The sequence below is a fragment of the Vulpes vulpes genome, chromosome 8 (assembly GCF_048418805.1).
Source record: "Vulpes vulpes isolate BD-2025 chromosome 8, VulVul3, whole genome shotgun sequence".
Lineage (NCBI taxonomy): Eukaryota > Metazoa > Chordata > Mammalia > Carnivora > Canidae > Vulpes > Vulpes vulpes.
Genome location: NC_132787.1, coordinates 64,312,111 through 64,337,790, shown reverse-complemented (window position 1 = coordinate 64,337,790; position 25,680 = coordinate 64,312,111). Strand labels below are relative to the sequence as shown.

The window sequence follows — 25,680 nt, the reverse complement described above, 5'->3', positions numbered from 1 at the left end:
TATTTTTTTCAATACATGATACAGTCTAGACCGAGTAAAGTCTGCAACTGAGGAAACTGTACAAGTACCTCAGCCCCCTAAATGCATCATCACATGCCAAGCTTTCTAATTCCAAATCCTCTTGTGTATCATGAAATCATGCACCAAAGTATAGAATACAAAATGTTATGAACAATAGGCTCTTATGTTTATTTTAAAGATTAAACATTTTAGTACAAGAATTTTAAGAAAAAGAGTTGTGAATTTCTGGGAAAAAAAATGGTAATTGGGTCATAGTAACTTAACCCCGATTCCTTCTAAGAAGCTTACTGAGATGGCAAGCAATATGCATGTTTTTTAATTGAAATACCCTTAAATCATTGTTATACAGGAGAGGTTTCAATCTAAGGTAAGGGCAATTCACAACTGTCCTTCCAGAACAGCATCCATGTTTCGTAGGAAGAGAGAAAATATCCTAGCAGCACAGTACCACAAAGAGCCTTATTTTAAGCTATCAAATGTAGAGGTAAGGACAAGTTATGGGACAAATGAGCAATCCTCTTGAAGCTCACAAACACTCCTACAAAACATATGTAAATATAAAAAAATTAAAACCCATAAAAGGAAAGAACATAAGAGCAGCCTTGAACACCTCCTCTCCAACTCTAAATACCAGAATATAATGGTGCAAAATTTTTAGAAAACATTATTGCATCCCAAGTTTCTATATCTAGCCGAATCAATCTTTGAGCGATGCCCCCTCTTACCAACATTGTCTTTCTTTTGAAGGTTTCAGGTGGTGTGAAAATATGAGGGATATAGCAGCCCTCACATTGCATGGTAGTACAGAACTATACAAAACGACCATACCAGCTGAAACTGTGTCAAGTGACCTTTATTACATGATCTTTAAAAATTTTTGTCAAGAAATGAAAAACTCACCTACTGTCTGTTACAAATTTAAATGGGAATAAAAAGTAATGACACTAATATGTATTTGATGCACTGTACTTTAAAACTTTAGACACATTACCAATTAAAGTGTTTGATTTCTTTGTAAAGACTTATCAGGAGTAGTTTCAAAAATGCTTGCCTTCTTCTCATAGTATTCCTTTAGCATGTGGAGTAAGCATCTTCCCTATGCTTTGGTAAATTATGCTCCTTCTAAATTTGTATCATCTTCCAACATTTTATCCTTTGCACTTTCAATGTTTGAAAAATTCTCTGAGTATTCCTTCCTCTGGGCTATCTTAATCTTTGTCAGGGCAACAACTTTCCTCACTTATATTGAAAAGTTGCTCTTTGCTAACTTGCTATGGCTGCACATCTAGAATCACTGGAATACCATCGGTGTCTACATTCCCACAGTCCACCATTTCATCTATAACTCCATTTATGCCCCATTCAAATTCTGCTTTCAGTGTTGACATTTTTTGTTTCTTTGCTGCACTTTCAAACCTGTTGGCTAACTTCCCCTTTCAATTATTATTTTTGTAAAATGTCACATGGTTTATCACTGGGAGACACAGAGACAGTACAACTATATGCACTGCTCTCTGTCCATGAACTGAGTGACAGGCGTACAGTGACAAATCAAAAGACTTCGAAAGAAGTGGTATGATCATTTACTGGTTATGATGTGTATTATTATGTAGTGATCTGTGTACTGAAGAACTAGTAAAAAACGTGTACTTTATGCAATTATTCACAGTTCCTATCTCATGGTCACTGAAATTTGAACTGTGTTGTTAAGGACCAATGTTATTTAACTAAACTAGAATAACTGATATCCATGCTATGAAAGCCATGTATAGGCTGTCTATTGGGATTTTTTAAAGTATTACTATTTACTGGCATTATGATTTGAAATCCCAAGAGAATGAATTTGAAATTTATAAGAGCTATTAGAAAGTTTAGCAAGGTGCAAGAGCACAAGGTCATTTTTTTAAAGATAGAAGTCCTATCATAATAAACAGTTTTAAAATTTAAGAGTAACTAATCATTTTCATAATAGCAGCAAGATATGAAAGTGTACAATGAAAGATACTATAAACCAGCTCAGTCAGTACCCATTACTATTCCCTCTTAGCTTATTTTCCTTAAGCCTTAAAACTACGTGTTCCAGGGGAGCCTGGATGGCTCAGTTGGTTAAGCAACTAACTCTTGGTTTCTGCTCTGATCATGATCTCATGGGTCCTGAGATTAAGCCCTTAATCAGGCTCTGTGCTCAGTGGGGAGTCTTCTTGAAGATGCTCTCCCTCTGTCCCTCTCCCCATGCTTGTGCTTTTTCTCTCTTTCTCACTCTTTTTCTCTCAAATAAATAAATAAATCTTAACAACAACAGAAAAAGAGTGTGACTCATGGGGGAAGGGGGCTTACCTTAGGCAGAATGTGTCTCTTTCACATCCATTAAAAAAACAAACAAACAAACAAACAAAAACAAAACAAAACAAAAACAAAAACAAAAACAAAACTACCTGTTCCAGCCTCTGTTGCAGATAAAGCTTGCTACATGGCCTGGTTTTTATTAGCAGAAGCATCGCATGAAACATAGGGGAGACAGCAAGCCTCATGCAGCAGAAGCTGCAGACAGAAAAAACAAATCTTCTGGCTAGTTTGATGACGGAGAAAGTTTGTTTTCCCAGGACAGGTGTGGCCTGGTTGCAGGCATCTAGAACGGCCGAGGTGCTGATGGCAGTGACACATCCGCAGCATGTTCCAGCTAGAATGGCCCCATGGTGTTCAACAGCTCCCACCTGGCTGCTTTGTGCCTGGCTATCTGGCATCTGAACCTGGCCCTCCATCTCTCCCGGCAGTTCTTCAGACCACTTGATCTTCTTTTTCAGTAAACAACCTTCTTTCTGCTTACATTTGCTAGAGGATTATGTTGTCTGTATGTATCTCTGATACACTCAGAAATACATTCAACTACACGTAGGATCCATACGTTACTGAGTTTTATGAAAGTGGACACTTTAATAAATGTAAACTGCATTAGATTTCTTTTGCTGTGTAACAAATCACCACAAACTTAGCAGCCTAAAATGACACTGATTCACAAGTTCATGGTTCTATAGGTCAGAAGTCCAAGCATGTCACAGCTGGGTTCTCAGCTCAACATCTCACAAGGTCAAATCAAGGTGTTGGAAGGATGTGCTCACATCTGGATCTCAGAGCTTTCTTCCAAACTCTTTTAGGTTGAAAGCAGAATTCAGTTCTGCATGGCTGTCAGTTAGATGGCAATTACCATCAAGAGGCCACTTCCTGGCCTTTGATACAGGGCCTCTCTCGATCTTCAAAGCCAGCAACAGAGAATCTCCCTCATATGTATCCCAATTGAACTTTAAAATCTCTCTTTCAGGAAAGGCCTAAGCTTTTTTAAGAGCCCACCTGGTTAGGTCCAGCCCACCTGGATAATCTCTCTTTTGATAACTCAAAAGTCAACCGATTAGTGACCTCATCCTGGGAGTAATATCCCATAATGTCACAGGTCCTGCTCACATACAAGTCCCTGCCTCATACAGATATGATACCATGGGAGTCTTAATAATCCTAGATTATTTCATAAGGATAATGCAAATTTAATCTAAATCCTAACAGAATACTTAGATAGAATTTTACAATTCAAAGTCATTATAATTGAAAGTGCCACAATGAAATAAAAATAGAGAACAGACCATTGAAAAAGGAAAAAACAATGGAAAGACTAGAAAGAATGGAAATAGATCCAAATATTTATGGATGATTACAAATGTTAAATGGTTTATGTCTAATCTGTAAGAAAAGAATGGATTATTCAATAAATGATGTTAGTAAAACTGCTTTAAAAATTGTGTAAAAATAAAATTAAATGCCTACTTCATACTATAAAATAAACTTCAGCTGGGTTATAAATATAATTCAAAAAATGAAACTATAAAACTACAAGAAAGAAAATAGATGAGTATCTCATTTCAGAGTGAAAGAGGGGGGAAAAAACATAAACATACATATGTGACCAAAAATAAAGACCTCTTGACAGGCAAACAACAAAAAGAGAAAAAAAATTGCAAGTTTTATGAGAGATGCTTTAATATTTCTTTTTTAAAAAAGATTTATTTATTCATTTATTCATGAGAGACACGGAGAGGCAGAGACATAGGCAGAGGGAGAAGCAGGCTTCTTGCAGGGGTCCCAATGAGGGACTTGATTCTGGTACCCTGAGATCATGCCCTGAGCAGACGCTCAACCACTGAGCCACCTATTTATTTATTTATTTATTTATTTATTTATTTATTTATTTATGATAGAGAGGCGGGGGGGGGGGGGGGGCAGAGGGAGAAGCAGGCTCCATGCCTGGAGCCCAATGTGGGACTGGATCCCGAGACTCCAGGATCGCGCCCTGGGCCAAAGGCAGGCGCCAAACCGCTGAGCTACCCAGGGATCCCCCATTTAATAGTTCTTTAAAGAAAATACTGAAAAGTAAAACACTCCAATGGAAAAAATAAGTAATGGAGGAAAATAGACAACTAACTTAAAGAAAAATTTGAATTGCCAGCAAACTTTTGAAAAAAGTGTTCGGTCTCTATTAATTGAACTAATGTAGTTCATCAAAGAACAATGAGCTAAAAAAAAAAAAAAAGAACAATGAGCTATCAATTTTTTTGCCTCGCAAAATGTAATGAGTTTTAAAATACCTTGGTAAGGACATCCAAAAACTAACTTTCTCATTCATTGCCCATGTGATATTTTGTGAAAAGCAATTTGGTATTGTTACAGGCTTTAAAATGTACATATTCCATATCTTAGAAATTCTTATGAGCATTTGTAGCATTCTATGTTTACCTATTTAGCAAACATTTAAATAGTCTGTGCTATGTGCCAAACTCTATTCTAAGGATTTTCCAAATATTAACCCATTTAATCCTCACAACAGCCTAATGAAGTAAATAGTATTATCATTACCCCTGTTTTACGAATGAAGTAACTAAGGTACAACAAGGTTATGTAATTCACTCAAGATTGTTATGTTGCCACAAAGGGAAAGAGTCAGGATTTGAACCCAAGCAGACTGCTCCACGGCCCAAGCTTCTAAACCATGTGCCATATAGACTTTCATGCAACCTATGACATTAAAAATGAATATGCTCAAAAGTTGTCCCAAAGACTTTATAAAGCCCCCTTTTCAGTATTTCCCTTCCACTAATGCCAAATTTCCCTGCTCCTTCGCAGGACAACTTCTTGAAAGCGTTCTCTTTTCTCCACATTCTCGCCAACATTCGCTATCTCTTGTTTTTTGGATAATAGCCATTTTCCAAAATGATTAGTTTTTCTCTGATGATTAGTAATGTTCAGCATCTTTTCATGTACCTATGAACCATTTGTATGTCTTCTTTGGAAAAATGTCTATTCAGGTTCTTTTGCCCATTTTTAATTGGGTTATTTGTCTTTTGCTCTAGAGTTGTCTGAGTTCTTTATATATTTTAGATATGAACTCCTTATCAAAGAGTGAGTATTTTCTCCCATTTTGTGCATTGCCTTTCCAATTTATTGTTTCCTTTGCTGTACAGAGCTATTTAGTATAACATAGTCCCATTTGCTTATTTTTGTTTTTGTTACCTGTGCTTTTGTTGTCTTATCCGAGAAGTCATTGCCAAGACCTATGTCAAGGATCTTTTTCTTTGTGTTTTCTCCTAGGAGTTTTATGGTTTCCAGTCTTGCACTTGAGTCTTTGATCCATTTTAGGTTAATTTTTATTAGTGGTGTAAGATAAGGGTTGTTTCATTTTTTTTGCGTGTGGATATCCACTTTTCCCAGCACAGTTTATTGAAGAGACTGTGCTTTCCCCATTATGTGTTCCAGTCACCCCTGGACTGACATTTTTTTTTGAAGTTTGACCTTTGAGAGCTTTGAGATTCCCCACCCCTCTTTCCTACCTGCTCTGACTTTTCTGTTCTGTGTCAGTGGGAGGTTCAAGCCTCACAAGTCCCCACCTCCTGGCCACTTTAAAAGCTAATCTGTTGTTTCCACTTAGCTCAAGCCATGTGGACCAACTTGCACCCAGCCTTCTCTCTCTAGAATGTCCCATTATGTGAGTAACAAACCTTCTCATACCCTCTTGGCACTTTTAGCATCGTTGGTCTTAATCAATATCTGAACTCATCTTAGATGCATGTGATCCTCTCCTCCATGGGAAGCCACAAAACAGCAATACTTGTTGGGTTATTTGTCAATTATCTCTTTCACCAGACTAACCTGCATGAGAGTAGGAAGCCTGTTCACTATATTTATATTCAGTTATGTACAAGGCCTGATATCTACTAAGCTCCCAATAAATATTTGGAGATTGATCAAATGATGTGCATAGTAGCACTGTTAATAACAGTAAAGAATTTAGGGGGAGGAGGGCTAACTCCTTAACAATAAGAGATTAATTAAATAAATTACTTAGATAAATGGAATATAAATGACATCAAAAAGAATACATACTGTCTTTGGAAAACTTTTTCTGTGTATTAGTAAAAAGAGCAGATTACAGAAAGAATAAATACACTATGATAGTATTTTCCTAAAATTTGTGTTTGTGTATTAATGCACAGTAAAAAGATTGAAAAAAATATAATCAAAATTATTAGTAGTGATTACTATAGATAAGTGATTTTAATTTTATTCCTTGTGCTTCTCTGTCTTAATTTTTTTTCCACAATGAACAGGTATTCTTTTTATAACTTGGTAAAAGACTGTTGAAAATATTTTAAGTGGACAATCATACATTGTGAGACTGAGGAGTATAAATTCTCTGGGTCTTAAATTCCAATTACCTTATCTCTTGCCAAAAACTACAGCAAAGACATCCTTTTGACCATTAAAAATTAGAACAAACAGCTCTATAACAGTTCATTTCATCAGCCCCATCAGGATGAATCCTGGATTCTGAACTTCTGTCTGGGAAAGAAAGATGTTCCTGTTCCATTCCATGAATATGCACTATTTACAAATAAATTTGTTAAAAATCTCCTCTGAATAATAACCCAAGTCAGTGGCCAGTTGAAGCTGGTATTACACTGCTATATACCTCATGGCACTTCCCTTTACTACTCCTTTCTCAAGAATATACGTTTCTTTAAAAAAAAAAAAAAAAGCTACACTTCCTTTGTTTTTCCATGTCCCAGATGCCTAACCTCCTGATTTACTGGGTTGTGGCTTTTCTTCACCAGAACTTCTCTTCCTACCATCATGAATCAGACATGTTGACCTGTGCCTCCTGTCCACTCAAATGACCCTTCTTTCTTCCACTGTACCACTCAACTTCTATCTGGAGAAACTTCTTTCCATTCTCCAGTCCAGAATTTTACCTCATACCTTCCATACCACTCTGCCATTTCTGTAGTAGATAGAATAGCAAAACCCTACCTTTTCAGAGCCATAGGAGGAGGTCAAAACCAGGAAAATGAACATCCTTTGCTGTTCTGAAGTTTACTCTACATACCAAGATAAATAACCAGGACTATTCAGGCTAATCCCATCTGCCTGAACGGAAGATCGGCCTCTGGGATTGCCCTCCTCTTTCCCCCCAAGATCCATAGCCTTAACTCTTACTGCTGTGGAATAAGAAAAGACACAGAGAAGAAGGAAAAAGGAAGTATCCAAGTCAAATCCTAGGCCTTCCGGGAGTGGGTGACTCCATTCAAGTGTGAACAGTTTCCAGGTTTTTTAGTGTACTGGCCTGGTAAGAAACCAAGTCTCCCCAAAATCTAGGCCCTAGAAATGCCATTGGAATTTGTCCTTCCATATTATTTTGGCATAAAGGCTGACTGGCAGGAGAGGTATACAAGAAGCCTAGAGTCCACAGTAAAGACCAACCTGCATATTTGGAACATATTTGCAGATGGATGGATGAATGGATGGATGGATAGTTAGGTAAGCTCATACTAGTGACTCATGGTAGGTACCAATTGATTATAAAGGTATGACCTTGAGCCATCAGAATAATCCCTAATACAATGAAAAGCAGGCATAAATTTGTGTGGATTACTCTATATCTGAACAAATTCCCATGCCTTGTCCCTTTGCTACTGTCCGCTCTTGACTCCACTTTGAATATACTTCCTGCAACATCAATATCACATGTAATCCAAATTTACTTCCAGTTCTGCTTTTTCCCTTACACTAAATGGTGACCTTTGTCTGGGCTTGCCCCAGGATCTACCCTTATCCTGTTTCAATCAGGGCTGAATCATATAGCAACCTTGGCAAAGCTTTGTGACTTCACTGGCTATCTGAAAAGAATGGACGGACACATGAAAGATGATGAAACAAAACAAAGTTAAGTATAATGTATTAGACCTTTCTGCTCCTCCAGAAGCCTGGTCAGGATGAGGAGGAGGGGGAACTGCAGGCTGAAACAGCCAAATGGCCAACTTTGCCAGATTCCATACTAAAAGAAAACAATTTTCCTTGCATTACAGAGTCTAAAGTATAGCTTTTGTTTCATTAACACCAGTACATTTTTTAAACGTATTCTTACACATCATTGCTCTTTTTTACCACAACCTGCTTGAGCAACAGCAATTTGCAGCCAACGTTCACAAGATTCATCTTGCAAACTATCTTTGCTAAGTGCTACAAATTCCCACTCTTAAGGGTGGGCAGTCTCGGTCAACTGTACTCCCAAGCTGTGCTGTAATATAGGTCCCAAATAAGCTCCATTTTTGCATGGGATAATGCATGTTCAACCCTATTAACAGTAATAGTGTGAATGACCATAAGCCATTAATTTTGATGAGATCAGGTTTGTATCACCTCAAAGATTCATTGGAAGCCACAGGAGACATTGAAGTATTCCCACTTTGGTTCCTTTAATGAATAAAAATGTGAAAGTAGTTACAGTCCACCTGACAGTCAGACACCACAGGCCCAAGGAAAAGTTTACCCTGTCAGCAGCTGCAAGAGAAAAGTGCCAAGGAATTATTGCATTAGCTCCATAAGAGTCTAATAGCCAAGAGATAGGGGTAAAAGGCACTAAACACACCAGGCAGAAATTACCCTTGAAGTACTGAAAAGACTTTTTTTAGGGTGAGTAATTTTATTTCTTAAGAATTCAGCAATATGGAACAAATTATTTGCTCAGGAGTCTGCAGTCATCCTGGAAAAATACATCAAAATCCCTGAGCTCACTTAACCACCCCATGGACAGCTATTTTCAAAATGAAGTAGGAAGAGAAGACTTAGATCTTGTTCTCATAACTCATGAGCACATTTCCAACAGGCAATTTTGTTTTCGACTTTCATTACTCATTAATATTCAGTTTAGGTTCCATCTTCTTTAGATGTGTGTGAGACATTTGTGAGCATCTAGTCTTTAATTTGGGGCATCTGCAGAAACTTGCTTGAGTATGAGAGAAAGTTTCTGACCTGCCAGAAGATAAGATTCACTGCTCCCTTCCCAACGGAGTGGGGAAGGGGGAGGAAGAAAGCAATGATTTTGCTTTTCTGACTTGCAAATATCTTGTAAAGGGAAAATCATAATTCATAGCCCCATATGTACAAAATGTTTCCAATGACTTTCATTTTAGTGGTATAAGCAATGAATTTTCTGCTAAATGCAGCAGATCCAGTCACCATACTTATAAAACAAAATGCATTTAGATTCTGAATATGAAATGTAATCTCTGGGTGCAAGAAATTCCAAATCAGCGTTAAAAAATATGTAAGAGCAGCAAGAGAAAATGATCAACAATTACTAATTATTGAACTATTTTGAGTCCCATTTCTTTTCTAGAAACTTCTGCTCTGGTAACTACTATGAAAATTAGGTACAGAGGTGGATCAATAAACAATATTCTTAATCTTTGTCTCCAACATTAGACATGCAGTTTTACTATTTTTCATATAACTAGTGTGGTAGGCTGAGTAATAGCCCCTAGAGATATCCAGGTCCTGATTCCTGGTATCTATGAATATTACCTTGCATATCTTCGGGTTTTGTTACATAGCAAAAGTGACTTTGCAGATGTGATGAAGTTAAGGATCTTGAGATGTGGAAATTATCCTGGATCATTGAGGTGAGCCCTAAATATAATCACAAGTGTCCTGATAAGAGAGAGGCAGAGGGAGACCTGCAGATGCTACACTAATGGCTTTTAGGATGGAGAAAAGGTCTATGAGCAAGAAATGTAGTTCTAGCAACTGGGAAAGGCAAAAAAAAAAAAAAAAAAAAGTGGATTCTTCCCCTAGAGCTTCCCAGGGGGCAAAGCTCCTCCAAAACTGAGATGCTAATTTTACTCTAACCTCCAGAACTGCAAGAGAATAAATATGTGTTATGATAATCCACCAAGTTTGAGGTGATTTGTTGCAACAGCTGTAGGAAATGAATACAACTGGTTATCAAATTTTCTGTTTTTGCTGGTCAGATACATGGTTTTGCTTGTCTGTTTTTATCTTTACCTTCTGTTAATACAAAAGAACTTGAGTTCATGCACATCTGGCTGTATGATAACAAGGAAAAATCTCCTCCCACCCATTTGTCACAATTTTACAATAAGAGATTTGTGGGTGGTTTTTTAACTACTGTGCTTTATTAAATTAAATGAAAAATTAAATTTAGAAAGATAAACAGGTAAAGATAGATAAGGCAAAAGGAAAAAAGAGGGAGACAAGAAGAAGGAGGAGGGTGAGGGAGAGGAAAGGAAGTGGGTATTGACAGAAAAAGAAAGAGGTAGGAAAATAAAAAAGAAAGAGGTGGAATGATAGATACTTGTGCTACTCACCAGTATTTCCAGTTCATCTTCTTTAGAGCACATGACTGCACTTCCTTGCCCCTTAGGTTTAGATGTGGTTATTTGAATAGTCTTAGCAATAGATTGTGGGCAAAAAGGACAAATGTCACTTCTACATACAAGACTTTCATTGTCAGTGCAAACCTTCAGTGCTCCCTTCAAACTATTGCAGTGACCAGGTGGTGAAGGCTCCACCAACCTGGGTAGATCTTTGAAAGAGGACAATATGGAACAGAGAGCTCTCCCCAGTCAAAAAGCCTGCAGTTTATTTTGACTAAAAGATAAATTTCTGTTGCATAAAGTCACTGACACCTTAGGGTTATTGGTTACCACAACATAACCCAGCTTATACTTTATAGATGGATGGATGGACGGAATGGATACACACATACATAAACATATGTGTAGATATATGCATAGTTACATGAACATACTAAGCTATCATGACGAAAAAAAAATTAGAGGAGATGATACCACTTCTACAGAATGTATGGCAGAGTTTCTTCTATCATATAATAGGAAGAAGTAGTGAAAGTTTTACAGACAAAGGTCTTATCTTATTCATATCTATATCTCTAGCTCTTATCACAATGTCTGGTACTCATTAGACATTAAGTAACTTAATAAATAAAGTATTATTGAAAGATGGTAGTTTGAGGCCAAAAGTTTCTGACAGAAAAGCCTCCACTGTGACCTCAAAAAGTTTGGTTCAGCCCAACCAGAATAAAAGTTGAGTCATAATTGAACCTAAGACAGCCTATGGCAGACTGGAATTTTAAAATGCTCTGCTTTCATTGGAACTAGAGTTTTGCAGAGTCCCTTCTCATGGATCTGTGAAAAGAAATGCCTAGGTATTTGTAAACCCAAGTGTGTAAACATATGACTATTCTAAGCTGCTCTGTATTTTACCTTTATCACTCTAAAGTTGTCTATGACCTAATAGGAAAGATTATCAGCACCTTTTTGAGAAAACTGTTTCTTTTGTATTTTTGAAAGAAAATAATAATGTAGCTCCTGGACTACCTGAGTGCAGTTTTGGACTTAGTACCTCATACACCAATTCTACGTGGAGAAAATAATACCCAGGCAACTATACAAATGTCCTTTTGGATATATAAAGGATGGGACCATGAATAAAATGTAGTTATTATTCTTTTGGTCCTAACAGAAACCAATTCTGTCTAGCTTAAACAAAAACCAAACAAGCCAAAAATAAAATTTTGAAAGATGGGGGTAGTATGTGGGGGGAGGAGTAGAAATTGTTGCACAGAATCCAAGAAAGAAGGAAACAAAAGCCCTTCTTTTGAAGACAGAAAGACAGAAAGGAAAGACAGAAGCCACTGTGGCTTCAAAGACCTCAGCTAGAGAAAAGAATGAAGTTTCTTTCAAAAATTGTCTCAGTTCAACATTCCATTATTTCTAAAAGTAGGGTCCTGATTGGCCCAGCTTAGGTGAGTCCAGCCCCGGGTCATTCACATTTGGCCAGCAACAGAAGGTCTTACAGACCACCCATGATTGATATGGTGTCCTCTTATGTTTGGGAAAATTTTCAGTTAAGATAGAGTCACTGTGAATTGGGACATCAATCAGTACACAAAATATCTACTCAAGGAGAAGTAGTGAAACAGAGGGTAGGGCTTTGGGCTACAAGATAACAGAAAATTCTTCAAAAATTTTGGTTGGGGGGTTGTTGAAGAGGTTTTTCGGTTGTGGTTTGCTTTTGTTCTTACCTAAATAGTCTAGTCAACCATTCAGTGCCAGAATTTCCAAAATCTGGTTGGTTTTCCCTTTATAGTCATTAACTGGCTGTGGCATCACCAATCCTCACCTCTACAATCTAATTCAAAAGAAGGAGAAGAGGGGAGGGATGGTGTCTGAAAAAAGAAAATACAGTTATCAACTAGATATCTACACACACAAAAATGAAGTTGGTTCCTTACCTCACACCTTATGCAAAAACTAACAAAATGGATCAAAGGCCTAAAGGTAAGAAATAAAATGATAAAATTCTTAGGAGAAAACATTAGATATAAATGTTTATGACCTTGGATTAGGCAACTTCTATCAGATATGACACCTAAAGCACAGGCAACCAAATGGGAAAAAAATAGATAAATTAGACTTTATGAAAATTGAAAACTTTTATGTATCAAAGGAAAAAAACATCAAGACAGTGAAAAGACTATACAATGAATGGGAGCAAACATTTTCAAATCATATATCTGATAAGGCTCTAGTATCCCAAATATGTAACTATTACAACTTAACAATATAAAAGCAACTAATCTAATTTTAAAATTGGCAAAAGATAGGACTGGGGCAAGATGGTGGAAGAATAGAGGTCCTCAACTCATCTGGTCCCACAAACTTACCTACATAACTTTCAAAGCATCCTGAACACCTACAAATTCAACCTGAGATGTAAAGAGAGATCAGCTGGAATGCTATAGAGAGAAAAGTTTTCGCTTCTAACAAGGGTGTATTTTACTTAGGTCATGGTTGATATTTTTGACTCAGCCTGCTCATATAGCCACTCTGCACTGGACAATATGACTAGAAGGAAGAATTCACCACAAAAGAAAGAACTGGAAACAGTACTCTCTGCCACAGAATTACAGAATTTGGATTTAAATACGATGTCAGAAATTCAATTCAGAAGCACGATTATAAAGTTACTGGTGGCTCTGGAAAAAAGTGTAAAGGACTCCAGAGACTTTGTTACTGCAGAATTGAGATATAATCAGGCCAAAATTAAAAAAGATTAACTGAGATGCAATCCAAACTGGATGCTCTAACTGCTAGGGTCAATGAGGTGGAAGAGAGAGTGAGTGACACAGAAGACAAGCCAATGGCAAGGAAGGAAGCTGAGGAAAAAAAGAGGAAAACAATTAAGATCCCATGAGGAAAGGCTTAAGGAAATAAATGATAGCTTGAGAAAGAAGAATATATGTCTAATTGGGATTCCAGAAGAGGCTGAGAGAGAGAGAGAGAGAGAGAGAGGACGACAAAGTATATTTGAATGAATCATAGCTGAGAACTTCCCTAATCTGGGGAAGGAAACAGGCATTCAGATCCAAGAGCTAGAAAGGTCCCCCCAAAAATCAATAAAGACCGTTCAACTCCTCAACATTTAATAGTGAAACTTGCAAATTTCAATGATAAAGAGAAAATTTTTAAAGCAGCGTGAGACAAGATATTCTTAACTTATATGGGGAGGAATATCAGATTACAGCAGACCTCTCCACAGAGACCTGGCAGGCCAGAAAGGGCTGGCAGGATATATTCCAGGTACTAAATGAGAAGAACATGCAGCCAAGAATACTTTATCCAGCAAGGCTGTCATTCAGAATAGAAGGAGAGATAAAGAGCTTCCAAGATAGGCAGAAACTGAAAGATGTGTGACCCCAAAACTGGCTCTGCAAGAAATATTAAGGGGGACCCTGAAGAAAGAGGAAGCTCAAAGAAACAATCCACAAAAATAGGGACTGAATAGGTAATATGATGACACTAAATTCATATCTTTCAATAGTTACTCTGAATGTATATGGGCTAAATGATCCCATCAAATATACAAGGTATTGGACTAAAAAAAAGCAAGACCCTTCTATATGCTGTTTACAAGAGACTCGTTTTAGACCTAAGGACACCTTCAGCCTGAAAATGAAGGGTGGAGAACCATTTACCATTCAAAGGGTCCTCAAAAGAAAGCTGGGATAGCAATCCTCATATCAGATAAATTAAAATTTATCCCAAAGACTGTAGTAAGAGATGAAGAGGGACACTATATCATACTTAAAAGGTCTATTCAACAAGAAGACCTATCAATCATGGATATTTATGCCCGTAGTGTGGCAGCTGCTATGTACATCAATCAATTAATAACCAAAGTAAAGAGATCCTTAGAGAATAATACACTAATAGTAGGAGACTTCAACATGGCACTTCCAGCAAATGACAGATATTCTAAGCAGAACATCATCAAAGAAACAAGGGCCTTGAATGATACATTGGTCAAATAGATTTTACAGATACATACAGAACTTTCCATCCAAATGCGACTGAATACACATTCTTCTCAAGTGCACATGGAACTTTCTCCAGAATAGACCACACACTGGGTCACAAATCAGGTCTCAAATGATACCAAAAGATTGGGATTGTCCCCCGCATATTTTCAGACCACAATGCTTTGAAACTAAAACTCAATCACAAGAAGAAATTTGGAAGAAACTCAAACACATGGAGGTTAAAGACCATCCTACTAAAAAATGAATGGGTCAACCAGGATATTAGAGAATTAAAAAGATTTATGGAAACTAACGAAAATGAAAATACAACTGTTCAAAATCTTTGGGCTATAGCAAAATCTTCGGGATAAATCTTAGGACAGCAAATCTTTGGTCCTAAGAGGGAAATACATCGCAATACAGGCCTCCCTCAAAAAATTGGGAAAAAACTCAAATACACCAGCTAACCTCACACCTAAAGGAATTGGAGAAAGAAATGCAAATAAAGCCTAAACCAAGCAGAAGAGAGTTAATAAAGATTCGAGCAGAACTCAATGAAATAGAGACCAGAAGAACTGTAGAACAGATCAACAAAACCAGAGTTGGTTCTTTGAAAGAATTAATAAGATAGATAAACCATTAGCCAGCCTTATTAAAGAAAAAACACTCAAATTAATGAAATCACAAACAAAACAGGAGAGATCACAACCAATACCAAGGAAATACAAAAGATTTTTAAAAAGTATTTTGAGCAGCTATATGCCAACAAATTTGGCAATCTAGAAGAGGTGGATGCATTTCTGGAAAACTACAAATTACTAAAACAACAGGAAGAAATAGAAAACCTGAATGGGGCCAATAATCAGTGAGGAAATTGAAGCAGTCATAAAAAACCTCCCAAAACACAAAAGTCCAGGGACCGATGGCCTCCCGGGGGAATTCTACCAAACATTTAAAGAAGAAATAATACCTATTCTACTAAAGCTGTTTCTAATACTTCCAAACTCATTTTATGAGGCCAGCATTACCTTGATTCCAAAACCAGATAAAGACCCCACCAAAAAGGAGAATTATAGACCAATATCCCTGATGAACACGATGCAAAAATTCTCAACAAGATACTATCCAATAGGATCCAACAGTACATTAAGAGGTTTATTCACCATAACCAAGTGGGATTTACCCCTGGGATACAAAGGTTGTTCAACATTCATAAAGCATTCAATATGATAGATCACATCAATAAGAGAAAAAACAAGAACCATATGATCCTCTCAATAGTTGCAGAGAAAGCATTTGACAAAATACAGCATCCATTCCTATTAAAACTCTTCAGAGTGTAGGGATAGAGGGAACATTCCTCAGTATCTTAAAAGCCATTTGTGAAAAGCCCACAGTGAATATCATTCTCAATGGGGAAACACTGGGACCCTTTCCCCTAAGATCAGGAACACGACAGGGATGTCCATTCTCACCACTGCTATTCAACATTGTACTAGAAGGCCTAGCCTCAGCAATCAGACAAAAAGAAATAAAAGGCATTCAAATTGGCAAAAAGAAGTCAAACTCTCTCTCTTCACAGATGACATCATACTATATATAGAAAACCCAAAAGACTCCACCCCAAGATTGCTGGAACTCATACAGCAATTGGGCAATGTGGCAGGATGCAAAATCAATGCTCAGAAATCAGTGGCATTTCTATACACTAACAATGAGACTGAAAAAAGAGAAATTAAGGAGTCGATCCCATTTATAATTGCACCCAATATGATAAGGTACCTAGGAATAATCCTAACCAAAGAGGTAAAGGTAAGTTTAAATTTAAAGAGGTAAATTTCTGAAATAAATTGAGGAAGACACAAAGAGATGGAAAACATTCCATGCTCATGGGTTGGAAAAATAAATATTTTGAAAATGTCTATGCTACCCAGGGCAATGTGCACGTTCAATGCAATCCCTGTCAAAATACCATGGACTTTCTTCACGGAGTTGGAACAAATAATCTTAAGATTTGTATGGAATCAGAAAAGACCCCAAATAGCCGGGGCCTATTGAAAAAGAAAACCAATGCCAGAGGCATCACAATGCCAGATTTCAAACTGTACTACAAAGTTGTGATCATCAAGACAGTATGGTACTGGCACAAAAACAGACACATAGGTCAGTGGAACAGAATAGAGAACCCAGAAGTAGGCCCTCAACTGTATAGTCAACTAATATTCAACAAAGCAAGAAAGAATAGCCACTGGAAAAACTACAATCTATTCAATAAATGGTGTTGGGAAGATTGGACAGCCACATGCAAAAGAATGAAACTAGACCATTCTCTTACACCAGACACAAACATACACTCAAAATAGATGAAAGATCTAAATGTGATACAAGAATCAATCAAAATCCTAGAGGAGAACACAGGCCCCTTTTTGAACTTAACCACAGTAACTTCTTGCAAGATACATCTATGAAGGCAAAGGAAACAAAAGCAAAAATAAACTATTGGGACTTTATCAAGATAAAAAGCTTTGGCAGAACAAAAGAAACAGTTAACAAAACTAAAAAACCACCTACAGAATGGGAGAAGATATTTGCAAATGATATATCAGATAAAGGACTAGTATCCAAGATCTATAAAGAACTTATTAAACTCAGCACCCAAGAAACAAACAATCCAATCATGAAATGACAGAAGACATGAAAAGAAATTTCTCCAAAGAAGGCATACACACAGCTAACAAGCACATGAGAAAATGCTCTGCATCACTTGCCATCAGGGAAATACAAATCAAAACCACAATGAGATACCACCTCATACCAGTGAGAATGGGGAAAATTAACAAGACAGGAAAAAACATATGTTGGAGAAGATCTGGAGAAAGGGGAACCCTCTTGCACTGTTGGGGGGAATGTGAACTTGTACAGCCCCTCTGGAAAACTTGTGGAGGTTCCTCAAAAGCTAAAAATAGAGCTACCCTATGATCTAGCAATTGCACTACTGGGTATTTACCCCAAAGATACAGATGCAGTGAAATGGCAGGATGCCTGCAACCCAATGTTCACAGCAGCAATGTCCACAATAGTCAAACTGTGAAAGGAGCCACGATGTCCTTTGACAGATGAATGGATAAATAAGATGTGGCCTATATGTACAATAGAATATTACTCAGCCACGAGAAAAGACGAATACCCACCACTTGCTTTGACATAGATAGAACTGGAGAGTGTTATGCTGAGTGAAGTAAGTCAATTGGAGAAGGTCAATCATCATATGGTTTCACTCATACATGGAATATAAGAAAAGTGAAAGGGATTATTAGGGAAAGGAAGGGAACTGAGTAGGAAAAATTAGAGAGGGAGACAAACCATGAGAGACTCCCACCTGTGGGAAACAAAGAGTTGAGGAAGGGGAGGTAGATGGTGGGATGGGGTAACTGGGTGATGGGCACTGAGGGGGGCACTTGATGGGATGAGCACTGGGTGTTATACTATATGTAGGCAAATTGAATTTAAATTTTAAAAAATGTAAAATAAAAGTAAAGTAGAATAAAATAAAATTGGCAAAGGTTCTTAATAGACATTTATCCAGAGATATAAAGTGGTGAATAAGCACATGAAAAAAAGCTTAGCATCGGATTCCTAATGAGAAATACAAATCAAAACCATAATGAGATACCACTTCACACCATTAGGATACCTATAATCAAAATGATGGACAATAACAAGTGTTGGCAAGAGTGTGGAGAAACTGGAATGCTTACACATTTCTGGTTGAAATGTTAAATTGTGCAGTGCTTTGGAAAACTGTTTAGCAGTTCCTTAAAAAAAATGTACATTAAGTTAGCATATGTGCCAGCAATTCCACCCTAGGTATGTCCCCAAGAGAATGAAAAACAAATGTTCACACTGAATCTTGCAAGTGAACAGTCATAGTAGAATAGCCCAAAGGGCAAACAACTCGAATGTCCACCAACTGATGAAGTGGATAAATAAAATGCAATGTATCCTTGTAATACTATTCAGCCATAAAAACATGAAGTACTAATACTTGCTACAATATGGATAAACCTTGAAAATATTATGCTAAGTGAAATAAGGCAGACACAAAGGCCATATATTATATATATTCCATGTATATGAAATGTCCAGAATAGGCATAGAAACAGAAAGTGAACTATTGTTTGCAAAAGTCTGAGAGAAGGGAATAGGGAGCGACTGCTAACAGGAAGATTCTTTTTGGAGAGATAAAAATGTTCTAAAATTAAATACTGCCGCTGGTTGCAAAACTCTGTGAATATATTAAGTCATTAAATTGTACCGCACGTAGATATTTCAATAAAGCTGCTAAAAAACAAAACTTATACTTTTCCTACAGGAGCCACTGGGTTGAGAGGAGCATGGTCCTTTCCTCTCCCCACATGGCATGTGCTCATCCACTGATATCTGTGTACTCCAAAAAGGGGGAATCATCTGGCAAAAATGTTACTTTGCCTGCTGTGTTGAAGGCTCCCATTCGACCTGATATCAAGTTTGTTCACACCAACTTGCACAAAAACAGACAACCATATGCTGTCAGGGAATTAGCGGGTCATCAAACCAGGACTGAGTCTTGGTGTACTGACAGAGCTGTGGCTTGAGTTCCCAGAGTTCGAGGCAGTGGGACTTGCCATGCTGGCCAGGTTGCTTTTAGAAATACGTGTTGTGGGGGCTGCATGTTTTCACCAGCCAAAACCTGGCACCATTGGCACCACAGAGTGAACAGGACACAAAAGTGATATACCACCTGCTCTGGCCTGGCCACCTCAACCTTACCAGTGTTGGTCACGTCTATAGGTCATCGTATTGAGGAAGTTCCTGAACTTCCTTTGGTGGTTGAAGATAAAGTTGAAGTCTACAAGAAGACCAAGGAGGCTGTTTTGTTTCTTAAGAAACCTAAAGCCCGGAATGTCATCAGAAAGATCTATGCCTTTCAGTGAATGAGAGCTGGCAAGAGCAAAATGAAAATATGTCATCATATCCGGCACAAAGAATCCTGCATCATCTGCGATGAAGACAACGGTATCAAGGCCTGAGGAACATCCTGGAATTACTTAAGGTAAGCAAACTGGACATTTTGAAACTTTCTCCTGGTGAACATGTGAGACATTTCTGCATCTAGACTGAGAGTGCTTTCCACCAGTTAGTCGATTTGTATGGCACTTGGCATCAGGTTGCCTCCCTCAAGAGTGACTACAACCTTCCCAATGCATAAGATGCTTGATACAGACCATAGCAGAATCTTCAAAAACCCAGAGACCTAAAGAGCCCTCCAAGCACCACGCAAAAAGATTCATCACAGAGTCCTAAGGAGGAAACCATTAAAGAACTTGAGAATCATGTTGAAGCTGAACCCATATGCAAAGACCATGTGCTGCAACACCATTCTTCACCAGGCCAACAATCACAAACTCCAGATGGATAAGGCAAGCAGCAGCTTTAGAATCCAAGTCATATGAGAGGGGGTTCCAGGCAAGAAGCCTGTGATAAGGGAGAAAGGAAAGTAGGCTACTGGTGTGAAGAAGCAGAAGAAACCTTTGGTGCGAAAAAAAAAGGCTGCAGCTACCAAGAAATCAGCAGCTGACAAGACACCTGAAGAAAATAAACCCACCAGAGAAGAAAAGAAGCCTGCTGCCTAAAATCTTAGATTTGTTTATTTCATAGAAGTCAAATCATTTTGGACAGCTAATTCTGAATAAAAACCTGATCGAAGACAGTGAGAAATATGAAAAAAAAAATTATAACCAAAAATACAAGGAAGAAAAAAAAAGGAAAAAAAATATATAAACTTCCCTAGAAACCCCAAAGCAGAATTTCTGCTGAATCTCATTGATATAACTGACATTAAGAGTAGAGGAAAGTAGGACGCCTGAGTGGCTCAGTGGTTGAGCATCTGTCTTTGGCTCAGGTCGTGATCCTGAGATCCTGGGATCAAGTCCACACTGGGCTCTCCACAGGGAAGCCTGCTTCTCCCTCTGCCTAGGTCTCTGTCTCTCTCTATATCTCATGATTAAATAAATAAAATCTTAAAAAAAAAAAAAGGAGAGGGAAGTAGGGGCACCGGGGTGGCAGACGGTTAAGCATCTGCCTTCGGCTCAGGTCATGGTCTCAGAGTCCTGGGATGGAGCCTTCCTGTTGGGCTCCCTGCTCAGTGGGGGGTCTGCTTCTCTCTCTCCCTATGCTCCTTGCCCCCCCCCTCACTCCTGCTATCCCTCTCTCTCTAAAATAAATAAAATCTTTAAAAAAAAAAAGAATAGAGAAAAGCAAACCATAAGAGACTCTTAACTAGAGAGAACAAACTGAGGGTTGCTGGAAGGGAGATAGGCAGGGTGACAGGCTAAATGGGTGACGGGCATTAAGGAAGGCACCTGTGATGAGCACTGAGTGTCATATGTAAGTGAATATAACATCTGAAACCAATTTTACCATATATGTTAAATAACCAAAATTTAAATGAAAACTTGAAATTAAAAAGAAAAAAAGAGTAGATAGTAGTAGCTTCCTAGGGTTATGACTTCAGGGGCTCTGGAAAAGTCTCTGTCACCTGAAAATACTGCTTAGAACAATTCAGCATTATCTGAACATGAAAGACAAAGACTCAGCCTTTGAAGTGAATCAGACCCTGGTTTTAATTGCTGCTCTGCCACTTTGGAGCATCTGCTCATTAGTCCTCTGGAAGATGCTGCCAGGACTCTGCCCATTTCCCCTCTCATCCTTTTCTATTTTGTGCAGGCTGGCCTGTGATGCTCTGTCTTCTCAGAGGTCTGCACCACACCTCTTTGCTAGAGACACCCTCAGACTAAGAGAGAGCCCAAAGTACTTGAGGCTGTAAGCAATGTTTGGCCAGTGACCAATGGGGACATGGGTACAAACACCCCAGTCATTTTGCTGCCAAAGGATATCTCTAAGACCCACAGCAACTACAGAGCCAACACTGAGCACCCTTGCTTAGCCTGTTTCTCTTTTCCACCAATTCCCCCGCCTTCCAGTGAGGAACATTTCCTAATACCCCTTCCACAGGAATCCTCATCCCAGAGTCTGCTTCTGAGGAACCCAACCTAATGGAGTCTCAGCTTCCTTACCTCCTGCAAGGATAATAAGGAGAAAGCTCAATGATAACAACAGAGCCGGCCCTTGATAAATAGAGAACTCTTCTCTGACTTTAGCACCATGATCTCTCAGAACATTCTTGTCCTTGGATAAATTCCTATAGAGCACAAACACGAAGACTATAAAGAGACTAACAATGTAGTGAATGTGTGAGTAAATGTGAATAAATGGGCATAGCAGGAAGTCTTGGATGCAACACAAAGTGGTAGTCAAGAATGTGAACCCAGGGAATCCAAACCCAAGTTTGGATTTCAAGTATTCTAGCTACCTGAGCACACTAGTTCTTTCTCTAAGTCTCAGTTTTCCTCCTCTGTAAAGTGGGGATAATAATAGTACAAATCTCAAAAATTATTGAGGGAATTAAATGAGATAATGCATTGACAGCAGCCAGCATAAGTAAAAGTTCACTATTTTTATTGTGGTGGCGGTGGTGGTGGTGGTGGTAGTGGCAGTGATGGCAGTAGTGGTTACTTCTACTGTAGATGTAGGTAGTAATAGAAGGAATCCGGGGGCACTAAAAACAAACTTCACTGACTTCACAATTTTGCCACATTTGAAGTTAGATCCAATTTGACAACTAGACTAAATTCTAAACACCTTACAGCAGATGCAGTTTTAAGTTTCATTCCAAAGGATGAAACCCTATGCCCCATGTTGAGTGCTGCAAGTATTTTTGCCTGATGGCAGAAGGCACTAGGCTTTTGTTTCAGGCAGGTGACACCAGGCAGAGATTTTAATCAGCCCCCAAGGGGGCCTTCCTAACACCACCCAGGCTTCTGGTAGTGGGAGAAGCACCACGGCTGTCAAACTGACACTTGGCTGAGTACAAAAGCCTCATAAAATAGCAAGGGGATGTGTATATATACTTGTTTTTAATTTTAAAAGGATGAAAAATGCATAGAGCTAGGACTCAGCCAGGCATAAATTATATGGTGTTGCATGTCAGTCAGCAAGCACAACGATGAGACGTTAGAAGTTTGAGAAATAGGTAAACACCTGTCAAGGGCACAGCTCAGACACTCAAGATGGAAGGGAGTGCCAGGGCCCTGAGGAAGGCACCCCAGGAAGCAGTAGATACCTTGCCCTGGCAAAAAGCAGAGACAAGTTTCAGTTGTCTTGTAAAGAGAGTGACTTCATACATTCTTTTTTTTTTTTAAGATTTTATTTATTTATTTGAGAGAGAGAACACAAGCAGGGGCAGCAGCAGAGGGAGAGGCAGGCTCCCCACTGAACAGGGGGCCGACGCAGGGCTCCATCCGAGGAGCTTGAGATCCTAACCCGAGCTGTAGGTGGACGCTTAACTGACTGAGCCACCCGGGCACCCGGCCAGTGACTTCATACATTCCGACTCAGGTTCATTTCAGCTAGTGTTCTTGCTGCACTTCTGCAGTCTGTCCACCAAGAGCCCCAGAGTGGTCCCTTTACAATGAAATACCAGGGGCTTAGCATAAAAAATGCCATCTTGTGTACAGCCGCTATTTTTGTAACCTTATGTCTGTTTAATGGACAAAATGTCCTAATACCCAGGGTTTCAGGAAGTACACCCTAGACATTCACTTAACCCAGCTTTTTGGCTTCTGTACAATGCTTAGCAACTGTCAACAGGACGTGGTTTACGCCTTTATTAACCTACCCCTGAGCCGACTTGGGGCTGCGAGATTTTGGAGTGCATGTGCCCCTCACAGCCGCTGGCTTTTAATAAAGACTCCTTAATCTGGCCTTCTGACTATGGTGTTCATCTGTATAACTCACTGCTCTAGATATAACAACAACAAATGTCAGTTCACATCACACACCTACTCAAAAACCCCCCAATGGCTTTCAGCACATATTGCACAAAATCAAAAATTCTTACCATGTGCAGCAAGTCCCAACATAATCTGTCCTGTAGGTCCTTAGTTTACCTCATTTCCTGTCACCCTTCCATCCCACTTGCTTTATCGCAGCCCCCTAGTCTCCTGTCTTCCTCAAATTTGCCAAGCACGTATCACCCCTAGGACCTTTGTCCCCTCTGCCAAGAATACTTCTCTCCCCTCCTCGGGTATTTCTGAGGCTCACACTTTATTGCATTCAAATCTCTGCTCAAATATTACATCATCAAAGTAATCTGGTACCTAAACATGAGATGTATTTATTTGTACACATGTCTGCAGCTTTCCTACCCTGGACTTCAAGTTCCTTGAGGACAGGGGCTTTTTTATTCACAGCTATATCCCTAGTATCTATAACTGAGCCTGGCATATAGTAGGCACTCAGTATTTGTTTCATGAATAAATGATTGAATGAATGAATGAATTCATTGAGTACATGTCACATATCAGACAACTGTATTCAAAATAAAATTCAGTGGATAAAGGACCTTAGAATCTAGGTCTACACTGTCTATACTTTCACAGGTGGCTACTGAGTCCTGGAAAGGCAAGTGCCCAAACTTAGATGTGCAGGAAGTGTAAAATACACACTGGATCTTGAAGACTTAATGTGAAAAGACAATGCAAATTGCCTTAATTTTTTTAGTTGGCTACATTTTGACATGATAATATTTTGGATATATTGGGTTAAATAAAATACATGATTAAAATTAATTTCATCTATTTCTTTTCACTTTTTTAATGTGGCTACTAGAAAATTTTTAATTACATATTGCAGTGGCATTTAGTGCTTGCATTATATTTCTATTGAGCAGAGATGGCCCAAAGAGAGTGACAGATAGCAAATGGATTATTTCCAAATAGGAAGAGGAAGACTATGAGCCCAAGACAAATGCCAAGGAGGAGAAGGAAGGGTGTGTGGGATGAAGCGAGGTACAAGCACGGTCAAGAGAAAATATTGGCAAGGAATGAAGGGTTTCAAGAACCAGTAGTGGTTAACGTCATCAAATGGGGTCCATAAAATAGGAATAGCAAAAGTTCGTTAGGTTTGGGTATTAGACCATTAATGACCTGTTCAGCAGTCGTTTTGAGTATTGAGGTCAGAAATCAAATTACAAGAGATTGAAGAATAATGAAAAATAAAGAAAATAGATAACACAAATCTAGTCACTTCTAAAAAGCACAGTGAAAGGGAAGGATGAGGTAGGACAGTGATTCGAAGGAGACATGGTTCATGGAGGGTTTGAAGGCTTGTCTCCTTATTTTTGGTGGTTTATTTTAGAATGGGAGCAAATGTTGTACTTCAACATGGAAGGAATTTGAGTTTGAAAGAATTTGTAAATTCTGGAACTAGATTCTGGCCCCTGGGAGAGAACTTTTGATCCACGGTTGCAACTTACACATACATACACACATACACACACAGAAACACACACACAGTTATCACATAGCGATATACATGCATACACATCAAAGTTATGACACATAGTGACAACACACAGACACATACACCAAAATTAGTATTGAACTATAATGTTAAAGTTTTCGCATTTATTCCAATTTTGAATTCTAATAAGATAAAATAGGGAGGATGACTTGAGTAGAGAATCAAAGATCCAAGTTACAGTCCCGGCTCCTCTTCCAAATGGTCTTGTGACCTTTCAGTCACTCTGTCCTTCTTCTGAGATTCAGTAACCTTACCTGAAAAATTAGAGAGCCGAACCAGGTTGGAAATGACATCTTAAATACCAGCTCTGATGGATTGCTACAGGCTGCTCAGGGTGCTGTACTGAAGATGTTTCTGAGGCTATGTCTAAGCTGAGCAAGCAAGACTGTTTTAATAGACTAGGAATGTCTGTCACGGGCAGGAAAATAGTAGTGTTAAGTGTTTGCCATTTCTAAACTCCTGAATTAGAACATTCC

At 38.5% G+C, this 25,680-nt stretch overlaps 1 pseudogene; it reads left to right on the top strand.

The window, feature by feature from the left end:
- Window positions 1–19,123: 19,123 nt before the first annotated feature.
- LOC112916818 (large ribosomal subunit protein uL4 pseudogene) lies at window positions 19,124–20,415 on the top strand (annotated as a pseudogene).
- The last annotated feature ends 5,265 nt before the right edge of the window (window positions 20,416–25,680 follow it).